Below are 15,497 nucleotides of genomic sequence, written 5' to 3'. Positions count from 1 at the left end.
TTTACACAGGGTTGCAGTGTTTTGGCGATGAACAGTATGAGACTGAGTTGCTCGATCTGTCATGGTTGCTCCAAATAATTTTCTTTTGGGTAGCTTGATCAGCAAGGGCATTCCTTTGTGCTAAAGCTCCAGGGAGCATGGAGTAAGCTTGAGTATGTCCTATAAAACATAGAGCTCTATGTTGACATACAAGTCTTTGAAATCCCCGATCAAGCATCTGAGTACTGACTAAACCATTAGGACTGACAAGCAACACTCCCATAATTTTCAAAACATCTCTACCCGACAAATTAACTAGCCATCCAGGGAGCACATAAGGCTTAAAAAATTCAGAATGACCTTCTTAATCTTCCCAATGTAGAAAACTAGAACTTTGTTGAGGGGATTTACTCTGCCCTATACCTTGTAATTCTGTGGCTGCTGCATGAGTGGGCCAGGAAAGAGGCCAATGTAGCTTAGCAATAACAGATACATCAGCTCCAGTATCTAAAAGTCCTTTAAATTTATGCTCATGTATTGTTAGTTCCATTTCAGGGCGTTCCTGACCTATTTTTTTAAATCCAATTGGCAAAATCAGAGGAGCCAGATCACCAATTTTCTTGGGGCCTCTTTTGCAGGATGTGGCCTGAGAAGCAAGATTAGCATCCTTATACTATTCTTCTAACTGCCTGTATTAGCCGTGAGACAAATTCTTTTATTTATTTATTTATTTCAATGGGGTGGCATTGATGAAATTGTCTTCCGTCATCTTCTAACTGGTTTTCTTTGTGCCCCTCCCCTCCACCAACCCCTCTTTCTCTCCTCCCCCCCACCCTGTAACTCCAACACTGTTGTCCATGTCTCTGAGTCTCATTTTTATGTCCCACCTATGTATGGAATCATATAGTTCTTAGTTTTTTCTGATTTACTTATTTCACTCAGTATAATGTTATCAAGGTCCATTCATGTTGTTGTAAAAGATCTGATGTCATCATTTCTTATGGCTGAGTAGTATTCCATAGTACATATGTACCAAAGCTTTTTAATCCACTCGTCCTCTGATGGACACTTGGGCTGTTTCCAGATCTTTGCTACTGTGAACAATGCTGCCATAAACATGGGGGTGCATTTCTTCTTTTCAAACAGTGCTATGGTGTTCTTGGGTATATTCCTAAAAGTGGTATAGCTGGGTCAAAAGGCAGTTCGATTTTTAATTTTTTGAGGAATCTCCATACTGTTTTCCACAGAGGCTGCACCAGTCTGCATTCCCACCAGCAGTGCAGGAGGGTTCCCTTTTCTCCACATCCTCTCCAGCACTTATTCTGTCTTGTTTTGTTGATGAGCGCCATTCTGACTGGTGTGAGGTGATACCTCATTGTGGTTTTAATTTGCATTTCTCTAATGATCAGTGATGTTGAGCATTTTTTCCGACCTCGGCCAGTTCACCCCTCCTTAGGCAACCTGGTGGTCCCCCGCTCCCGGGAGGTCACCATATTGATGCCGAACTTAGTGCAGACACCCGATTGGCATAGCACACTACAGAACTCCTGGGCTCAAGCGATCCTCCCGCCTCAGCCTCCCGAGTAGCTGGGACTACAGGCGCGCGCCACCACGCCCGGTGAGCATTTTTTCATATGCCTATTGGCCATCTATATGTCCTCTTTGGAAAAGTGTCTATTTATTTCTTTTGCCCATTTTTGGATTGGATTGTTTGTCTTCCTGGTATTAAGTTTTACAAGTTCTTTATAAATTTTGGTTATTAACTCCTTATCAGACGCAATGTCAAATATATTCCCCATTGTGTAGTTTGTCTTTTTATTCTGTTCTTATTGTCTTTAGCTGTGCAGAAGCTTTTTAGTTTGATAAAGTCCCATTTGTTTATCCTGTCTTTTATTTCACTTGCCTGTGGAGACAAATCGGCAAATATATTGCTGCGAGAGATGTCAGAGAGCTTACTGCCTATGTTTTCTTCTAAGATGCTTATGGTTTTGTGGCTTACATTTAAGTCTTTTATCCATTTTGAGTTTATTTTTTGTGAATGGTGTAAGTTGGTGGTCTAGTTTCATTTTCTTGCAGGTAGCTGTCCAATTTTCCCAACACCATTTGTTGAAGAGGCTCTCTTTACTCCAATGTATGCTCTTACCTCCTTTGTCAAATCTCAGTTGTTCATAAACAAAGTGAGCATAATATATTTTATCTGCCCAACAGGAACATACCAGAACTTTTGACTCAGTACCCCCTCAGGCTCTCCCAAAACCTATAAAATTTGCCTCATAGTCTGTAACCGGTGCCCTTCTCCAGGGAGAAGTGCCCAGCAAGGTTCCTTTCTTTCTTTCAATAAAGCCTGTTACTCTGGTCTTTTCGGACTCCCATGGATTCCAACACGTGCTACCCATGAATCCTGATAGGATTATTTAAATGTATTTAGTTTCTATTTTTTGGATTAAATGTAAAGTCCTTAGTTAGGAAAGTCTATACTTCTTCATTTGTTTTATTTTCCATTTCTCCTATAATTAAAAGAATTATCCTGTGCCCATTTTTTCTATTTAAAAATCAATTTATACCTAAGATACGAAAACTTTCTTTGTCAGAGTTGTACTGCAAATATTTTTTCCAATGTGTTCACCTATTGATTTTGTCCATGTTTTCCTTGGACAGTGTAGGGTTGGTGGCTGCCGCCATGGCCATGCAGGTTCTCATTGGATTTGGAAGATGGTAAAGGATTCTGGCGGTGGGAGCCAGAAAACAGCGGGCCATTCCATTTATTTAAGTCTCCTAACGGCAGACAAGCAAATAGGCAGGGAAGACTGCTTCCCTGTCACTCAGGGCTCCCAAAGTCTCGACACATTCTCCGGTTCCACAACCGGTAGTCCTTCTATAGACTCACCCTTCAGAGGGACTCTCTCTCCACTCCCCAGTAAAACAGTCTAGGGCAAAATACCCCTTATCCAGCAAACAGTAGCAAACAATGGCCCCTCTCAACCAGAGGAATAAAATCTGCAATTTGCAGTCTGCCTCCCTGAAGGCAAGAATCCACAGAGCCCCCCCCCCCCTCCCCATACAAATGGTGCTGCCTTAAGGGAGCAAACCTAACACACGTTACAAACTTGAAACACATTGGTTAGCCCCACAGACAGGGTTCTGAATTTGAAGCAGTCAAGTGGAGCAATATTTTCCACAATGTCATGTTTCGTCTTACGGGGCCTTTGGGGTCAGCTTGCTTAGAATCTGACTTTAGGCAAATAGGCCATTTATTGGCAACGAATCGCATTTCTTCTTTTGTGAAATGGGGATAATGGCACAGCGTAGGTCACAGCATTGTGAGGATCAGATGAAATTAAAGACATGAAATGGCTCAGGTGCGCTGCCCACTAGATGCTCTGAGTAAGAACGGTCACGCTGGTTCTTGCTGGTTGTTCCTGGTTCAGGTCGTGGTATAATTTCCTCCCACATTTTAATTCTTTTATCCTTCAGGAATTAATTTTGGTGTACCGCACAACTTATTTTAGTGCCCGGAGTGAACGTGGGATATTAGTGAGCCGGCGGTCACCTAAGACCAGCCCACCAGCGGGAACAGGTCTGCCGGCGTGGTGGGCGGGACCACAGCCTCGCCCGCCCTGCACACTAGGCTCCACCTATCATCTAGGCCCCACCCACTCCCCGCATCGCCCCGTCCTCCGCCCTCTTGGCCCCGCCCAGCCTCTCCCGGCCCGGCCCAACCCGACCTGCCTGGTTCCGGTGACTCTGGGCCCGCCGATTGCAGACTTGCTGCGTGGTGTGCACCGCTGAGACCGGAGGTGAGCGTGGCTTGCGCGCTCGCAGGTGTGGCGGCCCCCGGGAGAGGGCGGTGGGGCCCCGCGCTCGGAGTGCCTGCGCCGCGCGGCGGGAGGGACGCCAGCGGGGCGCGGGGCCGCGGGGCCGCGCGGTGGGGCCTGCGCCCAGCGGAGAGGAAGCGCGGGACCGACCACGCATCCCGCAGTGCTACCGCGCCAGACCTCGATCACCCGCGTGGGCCGGGTCTTCCGTGAGGCAGCCCTGTCCCCACCGTCGGACCGAGGGCGGGCGGGTAGGACCTGCGGTGGGGACACGGCGGCCCAGCCCGTGGACGAGCGGGGTGCGCGTTAGTCCCATCTGATGCCCGCACCCACCAGCTCGCGCGCTCTTGTTACTGGGTTCAGGCTAGGGGAAGCTCAGAGCCCGTCCGTCATTTACCACTACGGTTGAAGTTCGGGTCTGTACGATCTCAGAACACGGGTTTTGGGGCTTACGGTAAGAACAGGACTCCAGAATGAGAGGGGTACCGAGGGCTCAGACCTGTGCCCTGAGGTCTGGTAGCTGTGTGACCTTGGGCAGGTTAACCTCCCAGGGCCTGCTTCTGCATTTGTAAGGTGGAGTTCCAATGCCTCTTAAGTCGTAGGGCTCCTAGGAAGAACGGAGAATTAAATTAGATGATATTTGTAGCACAGCAAAGCGTCTGGCTCCTGGTTCCTGTAAGCTATATATAGCGACGTATATCCTGCTGTGGTTACAAACTGGGGTCAGCACACTCCAGCCCTGAGGCTGCCAGCCACAAACAGAACTTGTGCGGGCCCAGAGCCCAGGTACACAGAAACCAGTGAGGATACGAAAACAAAGAACAGTTACAGCGACACCAACACAGTGATCTGTGTGTGGTACCCAGGGCTGCTTTTTTGCCTTGGTGAGAATTTTCTAAAAAGCAGTTCCTTTTTTAGCTGATGAATTGGACAAATACATTTGCCTCTGGCCTGAAACAGTTCAGAGGCCAGTCTCGGACTGAATGCAGGAGGAGGCTCTGGATTAGATGGGGTCTGGAAAGTGCCAGGCACATATCCCTCAGTCAGAGTGCCTGCTCTTTTGGGATTTCTTCCCAGATCTAGCCCCTAAAGAATGGAGAAGGACAGGCCCTGGCCGGTTGGTTCAGTGGGTAGTCGGCCTGGCATGCGGGATGTCCCGGGTTCAATCCCCAATCAGGATACATATGAGAAGCAACCATCTGCTTCTCTTCCTCTCTGCCTTCCCCTTATCTCTCGTTTCCCTTCTCAATTGGTTCGATTGGTTCAAGCGTCAGCCCCAGGAGCTGAGAATGGCTCCATTGATTTGAGCATCAGCCCCAGACAGGGATGTTGCCAGGTGGATCCCAGTCAGGGCACACGCAGGAATCTTATCTATCTCCCCTCCTCTAGCTTTAAAAAGAAAAAAAAAAAAAAAGAATGGAAAGGGACAGGAGTTGTCAGGACAGGGACAAGCCCCTTTTATCTTTAAGGGCTTTTCTTTTAAGGGCTACTTACTGACTGGACATGTCTCCTAATTTTACCTATAACTGAACACTTTGTAGATAACACCCTTCATTCTCACGTAACTTTAAGGAACCTAAGGATTACACATACGCTCTCTACAATGGTGACACTTCTGTCCTGAACATTTCCTCCACATGTCTGTCCCAATACCTGGTTCCTGCTGACCCTAGTGCCTGTCAGTTCTTGGGCCTGAAGCTTTAGACACAGCTGCACTTTTTTCTGTTTCTGTTAGAATGTTCCATTTCAAAGCATTCTTAAATCAGTGATTTATTATGATAGAAAGTCAGTGAAACTAAGGTCAGCATTGGATGTAAAATGGGATTAAATAACATTTTGAGTTTCAAAGATTTGTAATGAACCACTGCTACTCATGCATCTCCAAGTGAGGATCAAAGCCACTCTCCAAGTCCACACATGGGCTTTCCTTTCATGTGCCCCCTATTCCCTTCATCCTGCAGGCCAGCTTCCTGCCCACCGCTGTTTCCCTTCACCTTCTTACCTTTCTTGGGAAGATTGCTAATCAGGTTAAAGTCCAAATAAATCTGTAACATACTTGCTGGAAGATTGGCTGAGAAGGAGGTGTGAATTAGCACCTAAAAGTAAAGTGTTGTGTGTGTGTGTGTGTGTGTGTGTGTGTGTGTGTTTGAGAGAGAGAAAGAGAGGGACAGATACAAAGGGAGAGAGATGAGAAGCATCAGCTCGTGGTTGTGTCACTTTAGTTGTTCATTAATTGCTTTCTCATATGTGCCTTGACTGGGCAGGCTCCAGCTGAGCCAGTGACCCCTTTCTCAAACCAGTGACCTTGGGCTTAAGCCAGAGACCTTGGGCTTCAAGCCAGAGACCTTTGGGCTCAAACCAGTGACCCATGGGGTCATGACCATGATCCCATACTCATGCTGGCAACCCCACCTGAAGCTGGTGAGCCTACGCTCAAGCCAGTGACCTCGAGTTTTGAACCTGGGTCCTATGCGTCCCAGGTTGACACTCTACCCACTGAACCATGACCTGGTCAGTCAAGTGTCATATATTCTATTTAAGTACATTATTTAAGTGTCTGATATGATAATCAAAAGCAGACATTATGTATACATCTTGATAACATTCCAATAACGATTATGCTGGCTTAAATGTATTTGAAAAAGCTGGCAGGTGGAAGGTGGCACTGTAATTTTCCTGGAGAGGCCGAGAGATTTCTTTTTACACACGATGGCTTACCAGTATGCAATTATAATTTCAGCAAAGACATGAAAATAGTTAGCATGATGGTCAGAATTACCGATATAATTTAGCTGGACAGCATACTAATATAGTTTCTTCATGAAAATATGAAGAAAACACACATATTCATTTTAGCAAATCATTTTGAAAGCCCTGTTACCAAGTGGATGTGTAATGTCTGGTTCCTGTGAAAATTACTGAAGCAACAGTGTGGTGGTGATGTATATTGTCATTAGGCTCCTTTGGTGTTCTGAGGTTAGTTTGCCTTACCTCTAGACCAGGGGTCTCAAACTCAACTCAGCATGTGGGCCGCAGAGCAAGATCACAGCCGTTAGGCGGGCCGCACTAGGTCTACAAAAGGCAACTGTTACGCAACACTTTTCTCACTGCAGTTGAAAACAAAAAGAAGTCAGTACAACAAGCACAATCGTACATGCAGTTTACTCAGTGTCACAAAACAACCAGAAACTGTAGTTTGCATCACAACTGCTGTTAACTAAGCTAATATCTAGCTAGGATGCTAGAGAAATGAAAAATACAAGTAGGCCCCTAGGCTTACTTAATTTTATCCAAAATATTTTGAACTTCGTGGATTAGTCTGCGGGCCACACAAAATTGTTCGGTGGGCCGCATGCGGCCCGCGGGCCACGAGTTTGAGACCCCTGCTCTAGACTCAAGTTGACAGCACATGCTAATATAGATCCCTGCAGTTGTAAAGAGGAACTTGCCCATCCACACATTATCTCTTCAGGGATCAGGAAGCGAAAATCAGAACAAGTATTTCCTGATGATGTTGTCAAAATTAAGGTTATAGTATATCTAAAATTGCCCGCCCGCCTTCAGGACCTCTTGCTCCCTCTCCCTGCTTTATTGGTCTCTAGCACTTCTTACCACCTGTATACAGTGTAATTTCAGTTCTAGCTCCCTGCAGTATAACTTCAGGAGGACAAGAATACTTGTCTGTTTGGTGCTTTGTCCCCAGAACCTTAGGGGAGTGCCTGATGCAGCAAGCTGCCTTTGAGTATGTGTACAATGATGCTGAGCGGATGAACGGTATCAGTCAGCTGTTCCTGATAAAGTCGTATCTAGGGGTTTGCTGAAAAGTTAGGAACAGCTGAAATGGAGTGCTGAACAACCGTACAGGGAATAATACCCTTGAAATCAGGAAATGCATAAACACAGTCCTTGTCCAGCATACTTTCAAGCCTTGAGAACAGTTGTCGTTGCTGCAGTTTCGAACTGAGAATTCTCATACCATTGTTTGTCACAGCTAGGGAGAGGCATGTAGTGACAAATGCAAAATACCCCCCTTTGCCCAATTAAATACATGTATCCACTGAACAGCTGGAGTTTTCTAGGAGGGAACACAGCTCTGATTTTTATCAAGGCAGCTTTTGGTAAAAGATGACTCACTCGGTAGGTGGGTCCTTTGTGTCTCATTTTGCCAAGAGGCATGGTGATAAAGTGAGGCACTACTGAGAAGCTGTCATTGCATCTGACTCCTTTTAACACCTACCTCAGTGCCCCTCCGGTGAACTCTTCCTGTGATAAACTGGAAAAGGAATCATGTCGTTTCTATATGTATACACCGTAGCGTGGGGATTAGAGGAGTATAACCTGAAATGTGCATTCAGTAAACCTTGTGGCCTGTTAATGAGTCAGGACAGAGCCATATATCATAGAGGTTTTCTAGAGAAATCAAGGAAGTGGCCTTCATTAGCTGCTTACTCGTTAGCAGTAAGGCCAGGGTGGACCTGCAGATACTTATTTGTTTTAAAATCAAGAGTGATCAGGCATCAACACTTGGGGTAGCTCCTGCTTTCCTGGTTCTGAAAGTTCTGGTACCAGCAATAATTATTACTATTTAGATTTTATTCAGGATAACTTGAGAATCTGGAAATTTATTTTCTTTTAAAAATGTAGGCCAGACGCAGATCCCTTTTGCTGCGCTGAGGGTTTAATGGTGAGCGACCCTGTGCACGGTAGGAATGCTTGCCTCCCTGCCCTGAGCATGGACACTCGGGCTGGTGTCCCATTGGCTGATAAGCATTATTTTCCAAGTCATCTCAGGAGAAAGAATGTAGTGGCAACTTCAAGCAAAGGTGCCTAACTAGTGAGAAAGTACCAGTATCTAAATCTATTTTTTTCAGATACAGCTTTCCTTTCCTTTCCTTTCCTTTCCTTTCCTTTCCTTTCCTTTCCTTTCCTTTCCTTTCCTTTCCTTTCCTTTCCTTTCCTTTCCTTTCCTTCCCTTCCCTTCCCTTCCCTTCCCTTCCCTTCCCTTCCCTTCCTCTTTTCTCCTTCCTTCCTTCCTTCCTTCCTTCCTTCCTTCCTTCCTTCCTTCCTTCCTTCCTTCCTTCCTTCCTTCCTTCCTTCCTTTCTTTCTCTTCCTTTCCTTTTTCTTTTCCTTTCCTTTCCTTTCCTTTCCTTTCCTTTCCTTTCCTTTCCTTTCCTTTCCTCTTTTCTTCTTTCTCTCTTTCTCTCTTTCTCTCATTCTCTTCCTTCCTTCCTTCCTTCCTTCCTTTCTTTCTCTTCCTTTCCTTTTTCTTTTCCTTTCCTTTCCTTTCCTCTTTTCTTCTTTCTTTCTCTCTTTCTCTCATTCTCTTCCTTCCTTCCTTCCTTCCTTTCTTCCTTTCTTCCTTCCTTCCTTTCTTTCTTTCTTTCTTTCTTTCTTTCTTTCTTTCTTTCTTTCTTTCTTTCTTTCTTTCTTTCTTTCTTTCTTTCTTTCTCTTCCTTTCCTTTTTCCTTTCCTTTCCTTTCCTTTCCTTTCCTTTCCTTTCCTTTCCTTTCTCCTTCCTTCCTTCCTTCCTTCCTTCCTTCCTTCCTCCCTCCCTCCCTCCCTCCCTCCCTCCCTTCCTCCCTTCCTTTTTTCTTTCTTTTGACAGAGACAGGAAGAAAGAGGGATAGATAGGGACAGACAGACAGGAAAGGAGAGAGATGAGAAGCATCAATTCTCTGTTGCGGCTCCTTAGTCTCCTTAGTTGTTCATTGATAGCTTTCTCATATGTGCCTTGACGGGGGTTAGGGGTCAAGTGAGTGAGTACCCCTTGCTAAAGCCAGCAACCAAGGGGTCATGTCTATGACCCCACACTCAAGCCAGCGATCCTGCGCTCAAGCTGGTGAGCTTGTGCTCAAGCCAGCAGCCTCGGGGTTTTAAACCTGTTTCCTCTGCATCTCAGTCTGACGCTCTGTCTACTGCGCTACCACCTGGTCAGGCCAGATACAGCTTTTTCTATAGTGGAAGACAGAGGCTGAATTTGGGAAACTTTATCTTTTTCTTTCTATTTCTCTTTTTGGTTCCTTATGAATTTTCTGATATTTTTCTACTTTTTTAAAAAATTCCTACTCTTTAGTACCACTTTCTAATCACATTTGGTATCTACTATAATTAAGTGAGAGTCGTAATGCACTAACTGGAGGCCTGCAGGGGTCCCCAAACTTTTTACACAGAGGGCCAGTTCACTGTCCCTCAGACCGTTGGAGGGCCGCCACATACAGTGCTCCTCTCACTGACCACCAATGAAAGAGGTGCCCCTTCTGGAAGTGCGGCGGGGGGCCTCATGCGGCCCGCGGGCCGTAGTTTGGGGATGCCTGCGAGGTTACCTGAAGTGACTGAAGACTCGGACTTAACATGTGAGACACTGAGGCCTAGGTAAGTTAGACACCTGCCCACAGGAGTACAGGCCGCTTTGATCCAGTGACCCCACCCCTGCCGGGTTCCCTTTCCACCCTGAAAAGAACACACATCTTTTCTCTGTGCGCTTTAATACTTGACCTACTTCCCTATATCCATTTCTAGTGTCCGTAGCAGCGATTTAAAAAAAACCATGAGGCCCTGGCCAGTGGGTCAGTGGATAGAGCATCGACCCGGCATATGGACTTCCTGCATTTGATTCCCAGTCAGGGCACACAGGAGAAGTGAGCATCTGCTTCTCCCCCTTCTCTCCCTCTTCCCCTCCCACAGCCAGTGGCTCAGTTGGTTTGAGTGTGGCCCCAGGTGCTGAGGATAGCTTGGTTGGTCTGAGCATCAGCCTTAGGTGCTAAAAATAGTTTGGAACTCAAGTATCAGCTCCAGACAGGGTTGCTGGTTCGATCCTGGTCAGGGTCAGGGTGCTTGTGGGAGTCTGCCTCACTATCTCCCCTCCTCTCATCTTAAAAACAAAACCCAGGCCCTGGCTGGTTGGCTCAGTGGTAGAATGTCAGCCTAGCATGTGGAAGTCCCGGCTTCGATTCCTGGCCAGGGCACACAGTAGAAGTGCCCATCTGCTTCTCTACCCTTCCCCCTCTCATTTTTCTCTCTCTTTTCTCCTCCCACAGCCAAGGCTCCATGGGAGCAAAGTAGACCCAGGTGCTGAGGATGGCTCCATGGCCTCCGCCTCAGGGGCTAGGATGGCTCTGGTTGCAGCAGAGCAATGCCCAAGATAGGTCGAGCATTGCCCCCTGGTGGGAATGCTGGGTGGATCCTGGTTGGAAGCATGCAGGAGTCTCTTGTCTGCGCCCCCCGCTTCTCACTTTGGAAAAATACAAAAAAAAAAAACCCCAACAAAACAAAACCCCCCAAAAATGTGGGCATCACTTTCTGTCCACATCTAGGACAGGCTCAGTGTAAATGCCTTTACCGTGAGTTTTCCACTCTTGGAGCCTGGTGTTCAGTGCAGGACACTACTGCAGACTTGCATTGCTGCCCTGAGGTGGCCCAGCAGCACCCCCGGGAGGCTCTGAGATACCAGGCCGTGTGGATCCTTTGTGAGAGCCAGGCAAAGAGGAAATACTTTCTGTGCCGAGGTAACCCACAGCCTGATGCATGAGCTGTCTTGGAAAACTGTGCTGAGGTAGATACCGACCATCCAGTTCCTGTTATTGGTGGGCGGGCACTGACTTCCCTCCCCATCACTTTGGGACAAATAATGAGACCCTGTTGCTGGCCCTGGACCCCCTCTCCGTGCACTGATGGTGCAGCAGCTCAAATAAACAGGATCTTCTGAGAACTTACTTAGGAAATTGAGCTTCACTCTATTGTCAAACCTGGCTACCTAGGCTCGTTAATTTTGGGTAAATCCCATGGATTCTTTTATTATTTATTCCAAGAAGCTCTTCATACACATAGATGAGAAGGGCGCTTTAGTCTTACTATTTAATAATAAGCCATTAATGCCGAGGCAATCAATATATGAGCAGTTAATAAAATACTAATTGCTGCAGTTTGTTGAGTTGCATCTGGCATATGCTGAGCATGCTGCAGATCAACTGTTTTCAGGGAATTCTCGTAATCCCCATTTTATAGAAATTGAGGTTCATATAGATAACCTGGCTAAAGGGGCACAGCCAGGTGCATAGTGGGAAAGAAATACGAACAGTTATGAAAGAAATAAAAACACAGTTATTCCTCCTGGGTGAAGGGGGCTGTGCAGCCCAGTCCTTAAGCTCAGCTCATGGTGCTAGAGAGAAAGCAGGACTCGAGCCCGAGCTGCGTGGGTGTCGCAGCAGCTTACGGAGGAGCTGTCCTTCACAGAGGATCCTGAAGACCTTGAGATGGGCAGAGGGCTCTGCTCAGTCTGGCTGGCTGGGGCAGGTGTGAGCAGAGCCAGGATTTCCAGGAGAGCATTAGACTAGGGTGGGCCTTGGGCAGCCAGTTCTGTTGTTTTAATCAGAAGTGATAAAGTGATGGTGTGAATGGAGGGGGGATGGTGGTGGGAACGAACACTGTGGGGGGGAGCGGTTAGCATAGAGGAGCCACGCAGGTGCCCTGAAGTGGAGCTGGGCTATGGGTGTGGGAAGGTGCTGCGCCTCCCCATCTGAGATTTGGGGCACATGGCAGTCTCCTTGCCACCTTCCTCTGAGCAGATCAGAGCACTGAGCCTATGGAAGATGAGGGGACAAACATGGCCTCAGGGTTTCAGACAGGGCCTGGGAGCAACCAGGGGCCTCAAATTTCACACATCAGGCCCTCCTTCAAATAGGAGCTCTTTATTATAGTTCCTCTTGAATCCTCCCTGTCATAGGATGTTGTTTTAGGAAAGTTGGGGTGACTTGACATGTTTAGTATTTCTAGGAGTTATCTGTGTTTCAGAAACAAAATGATTAAGCCAAACACTTGTCCAGGAAGTCACCTGTAGAGTGGAGAAGCTGGTGCCTGGTCCCAGGGGCTTTGTCTGTCTTTTCTTGCTGCCCATCTACTCTTTGGGGTGGAAAACACACCCGATGATGTGCCTTCGTCTGCCTGCTCACTCATCCCAGCCAGTCTCCTACTTTCCGAATGCCAAGGGTACAAAAAAAGTCCTTTTACTTTCTTCCACCATGAAAGACTACTACCCTATTGCTCTTCTTAAAATCTTCTATCATGTGCTGGGTCATCAATAGAAGGATATGCAAAGAGCACCTCCGCGGATGTCGCTGCTGGCACGGTTCCGGCCGTGATGGGTCTGCATTTAAAATGAGGCTGCACTCAGAGTTGCTGTTGGGGTTGGGGCCCACGGGGGACATCTGTGTCCTGGAAGCTGGGCAGTGACAGAGTCATCGGTAGTGCACTCAGTGATCACGTACACCTGGCTGGCTGTTTTGCAGCTCTCGTTGGAGAGGAGAAATCTTGTTCTCTGACTGCGTGTCTCTACTGTGAGGCTGATCCACACACACCCAGGGGCTGCCTTCATTTTCTGTGCAACACTCCCATCCTTGGAAATCGAGGGCTCTCTGGGTGCTGGTAGAGAATGCTCTACCTACTGTGCTCCCGGAGGAGTTTTGGAAACCTTGCTCATCCTAAGTCTGTCCGTGGGGCACTGCGTTATCCTGGGTACTGCTGATGTGCACCCACAGACTCAGCCCAATGCAAAGGAAAAAACTGACACTAACCTTTATTCCACGAACACTGGGTCAGATACGGAAAGCAAGGTGCCTGGCCCATGCCAGATGCACACATTTACCTGCAGGATCTCCATTGTCACTAGTGAGGAAGTCATTTCTGTGAGGTTGTATAATCATCACTGCAAATCTCATTTTGTTCCTATTTTGCAGGGGTTCACACGGGGGCCTGGTGTGGGCTGGAATAAGTAGGGGTAGATAGGAGATCAGACCTTGGAGGCCAGGAGTCTTAAAATACCACAGCTACTGATACTACTACTCTTACTGTTACTATTGCTGTTACTACTGCTGTTACTGTTACTACTATTACCAACATTACTAGCACTATTATTGCTACAGTTACTACTGTTAATACTACTGTAATCATTACTAGTACTATTACTACTGTTAATACTACTATTATTATTACTATTACTACTATTAAGCAGTAACAGCAGCTTTTGCTTATGTGCACCAAGCCCTATGTCTAAAGTTCCGGGAGCACAGTAGGTAGAGCATTCTCTACCAGCACCCAGAGAGCCCTCGATTTCCAAGGATGGGAGTGTTGCACAGAAAATGAAGGCAGCCCCTGGGTGTGTGGATCAGCCTCACAGCAGAGACACACAATCAGAGAGCAAGGTTTCCCCTCTCCAACAAGAGCTGCAAAACAGCAGCCTGATGCACGTGATCACTGAGTGCACTGCTGATGACTCCATCACTGCCTGGCTTCCAGGACACAGATGTCCCCCATGGGCACCACCCCTGATGGCTACTCTGAGTGCAGCCTCATTTTAAATGCAGACCCATCACGGCCGGAACCGTGCCAGCAGCGACATCCGCGGAGGTGCTCTTTGCATATCCTTCTATTGATGACCCAGCACATGATAGAAGATTTTAAGAAGAGCAATAGGGTAGTCTTTCATGGTGGAAGAAAGTAAAACAAATGTTTTGTCCTCACTGAGCTCTCTTGTGTCTGGTGGTCCTGTCCCAGTGCAGTCCCCTCTTCACCTGCTCACACAGAATCCTCCAAGCCCAGCACTGCCCATCTCCCTGCAGGGTCTCCCCTGCTTGGTTCCCAGCCTGCGTCGTGGGTTTCTCTCCAGCCTTGTTGTCTGGGGCACACCTTGTGAGAACCGTGTGGTATATGGAATATACTGTAATACAAGGGTCCCCAAACTTTTTACACAGGGGGCCAGTTCACTGTCCCTCAGACCGTTGGAGGGCCGGACTATAAAAAAAACTATGAACAAATCCCTGTGCACAATGCACACATCTTATTATAAAGTAAAAAAACAAAATGGGAACAAATACAATATTTAAAATAAAGAACAAGTAAATTTAAATCAACAAACTGACCCGTATTTCAATGGGAACTATGCTCCTCTCACTGACCACCAATGAAAGAGGTGCCCCTTCCGGAAGTGCGGCGGGGGCCATAAATGGCCTCAGGGGGCCGCAGTTTGGGGACCCCTGCTGTAATACAAGGGTCCCCAAACTACGGCCCGCAGGCCACATGCGGCCCCCTGAGGCCATTTATCCGGCCCCTGCCGCACTTCTGGAAGGGGCACCTCTTTCATTGGTGGTCAGTGAAAGACCAAAGCGTGGCGGATGTGAGGGCGATCTGGCTGCGACATCTGTCACCCCATTGATCACCAGGGTTGATTCGGCTGATCTGGCTGGCTAGGCGGGTGTCCCCTTCCTCCCTCACCGCTCCATGTGCGTCCCTCCCGAAGCTGCGCGCTCAGTCGAAGAGGACGACCTTCCCCGCTAGAGGAGAGGACCGTTCTTCGGTCAAGGGTATACGAGTAGCTGCACTCCCCTGCTAGAACCTCCAAACAAGTCTCAAGACCAAAGCGCGGCGTCGCTCACATACAGTACTACTTCTGGTGAGGCGGGACGCATGCGTCACGGCTCCGAAAGCGCGTCATATCACTTGTTACGGCTAGCAGTGACAAATATGGAACCGGACATTGACCATCTCATTAGCCAAAAGCAGGCCCATACTTCCCATTGAAATACTGGTCAGTTTGTTGATTTAAATTTACTTGTTCTTTATTTTAAATATTGTATTTGTTCCTGTTTTGTTTTTTTGCTTTAAAATAAGATATGTGCAGTGTGCATAGGGATTTGTTCATAGTTTTTTTA

At 47.3% G+C, this 15,497-nt stretch overlaps 1 protein-coding gene across 2 annotated transcripts in view; it reads left to right on the top strand.

Annotated features, from left to right (window-relative positions):
- Positions 1 to 3,653: 3,653 nt before the first annotated feature.
- The window catches only part of CPNE3 (copine 3), a 51,586-nt gene continuing 39,742 nt past the window's right edge, over positions 3,654 to 15,497 (top strand). The window contains exon 1 of one of the 2 annotated variants that reach the window (XM_066378778.1): positions 3,654 to 3,776. The gene's annotated coding sequence lies outside the window, so the exon portion shown is untranslated. Of the gene's footprint in view, positions 3,802 to 15,497 lie in introns of both variants that reach the window. The other variant, XM_066378780.1, reaches the window with a different exon arrangement.

This window comes from Saccopteryx leptura, chromosome 3, assembly GCF_036850995.1.
Source record: "Saccopteryx leptura isolate mSacLep1 chromosome 3, mSacLep1_pri_phased_curated, whole genome shotgun sequence".
NCBI lineage: Eukaryota > Metazoa > Chordata > Mammalia > Chiroptera > Emballonuridae > Saccopteryx > Saccopteryx leptura.
Note: the sequence above shows the minus strand (reverse complement) of the source record. Positions and strands in the feature narration are given on the sequence as shown.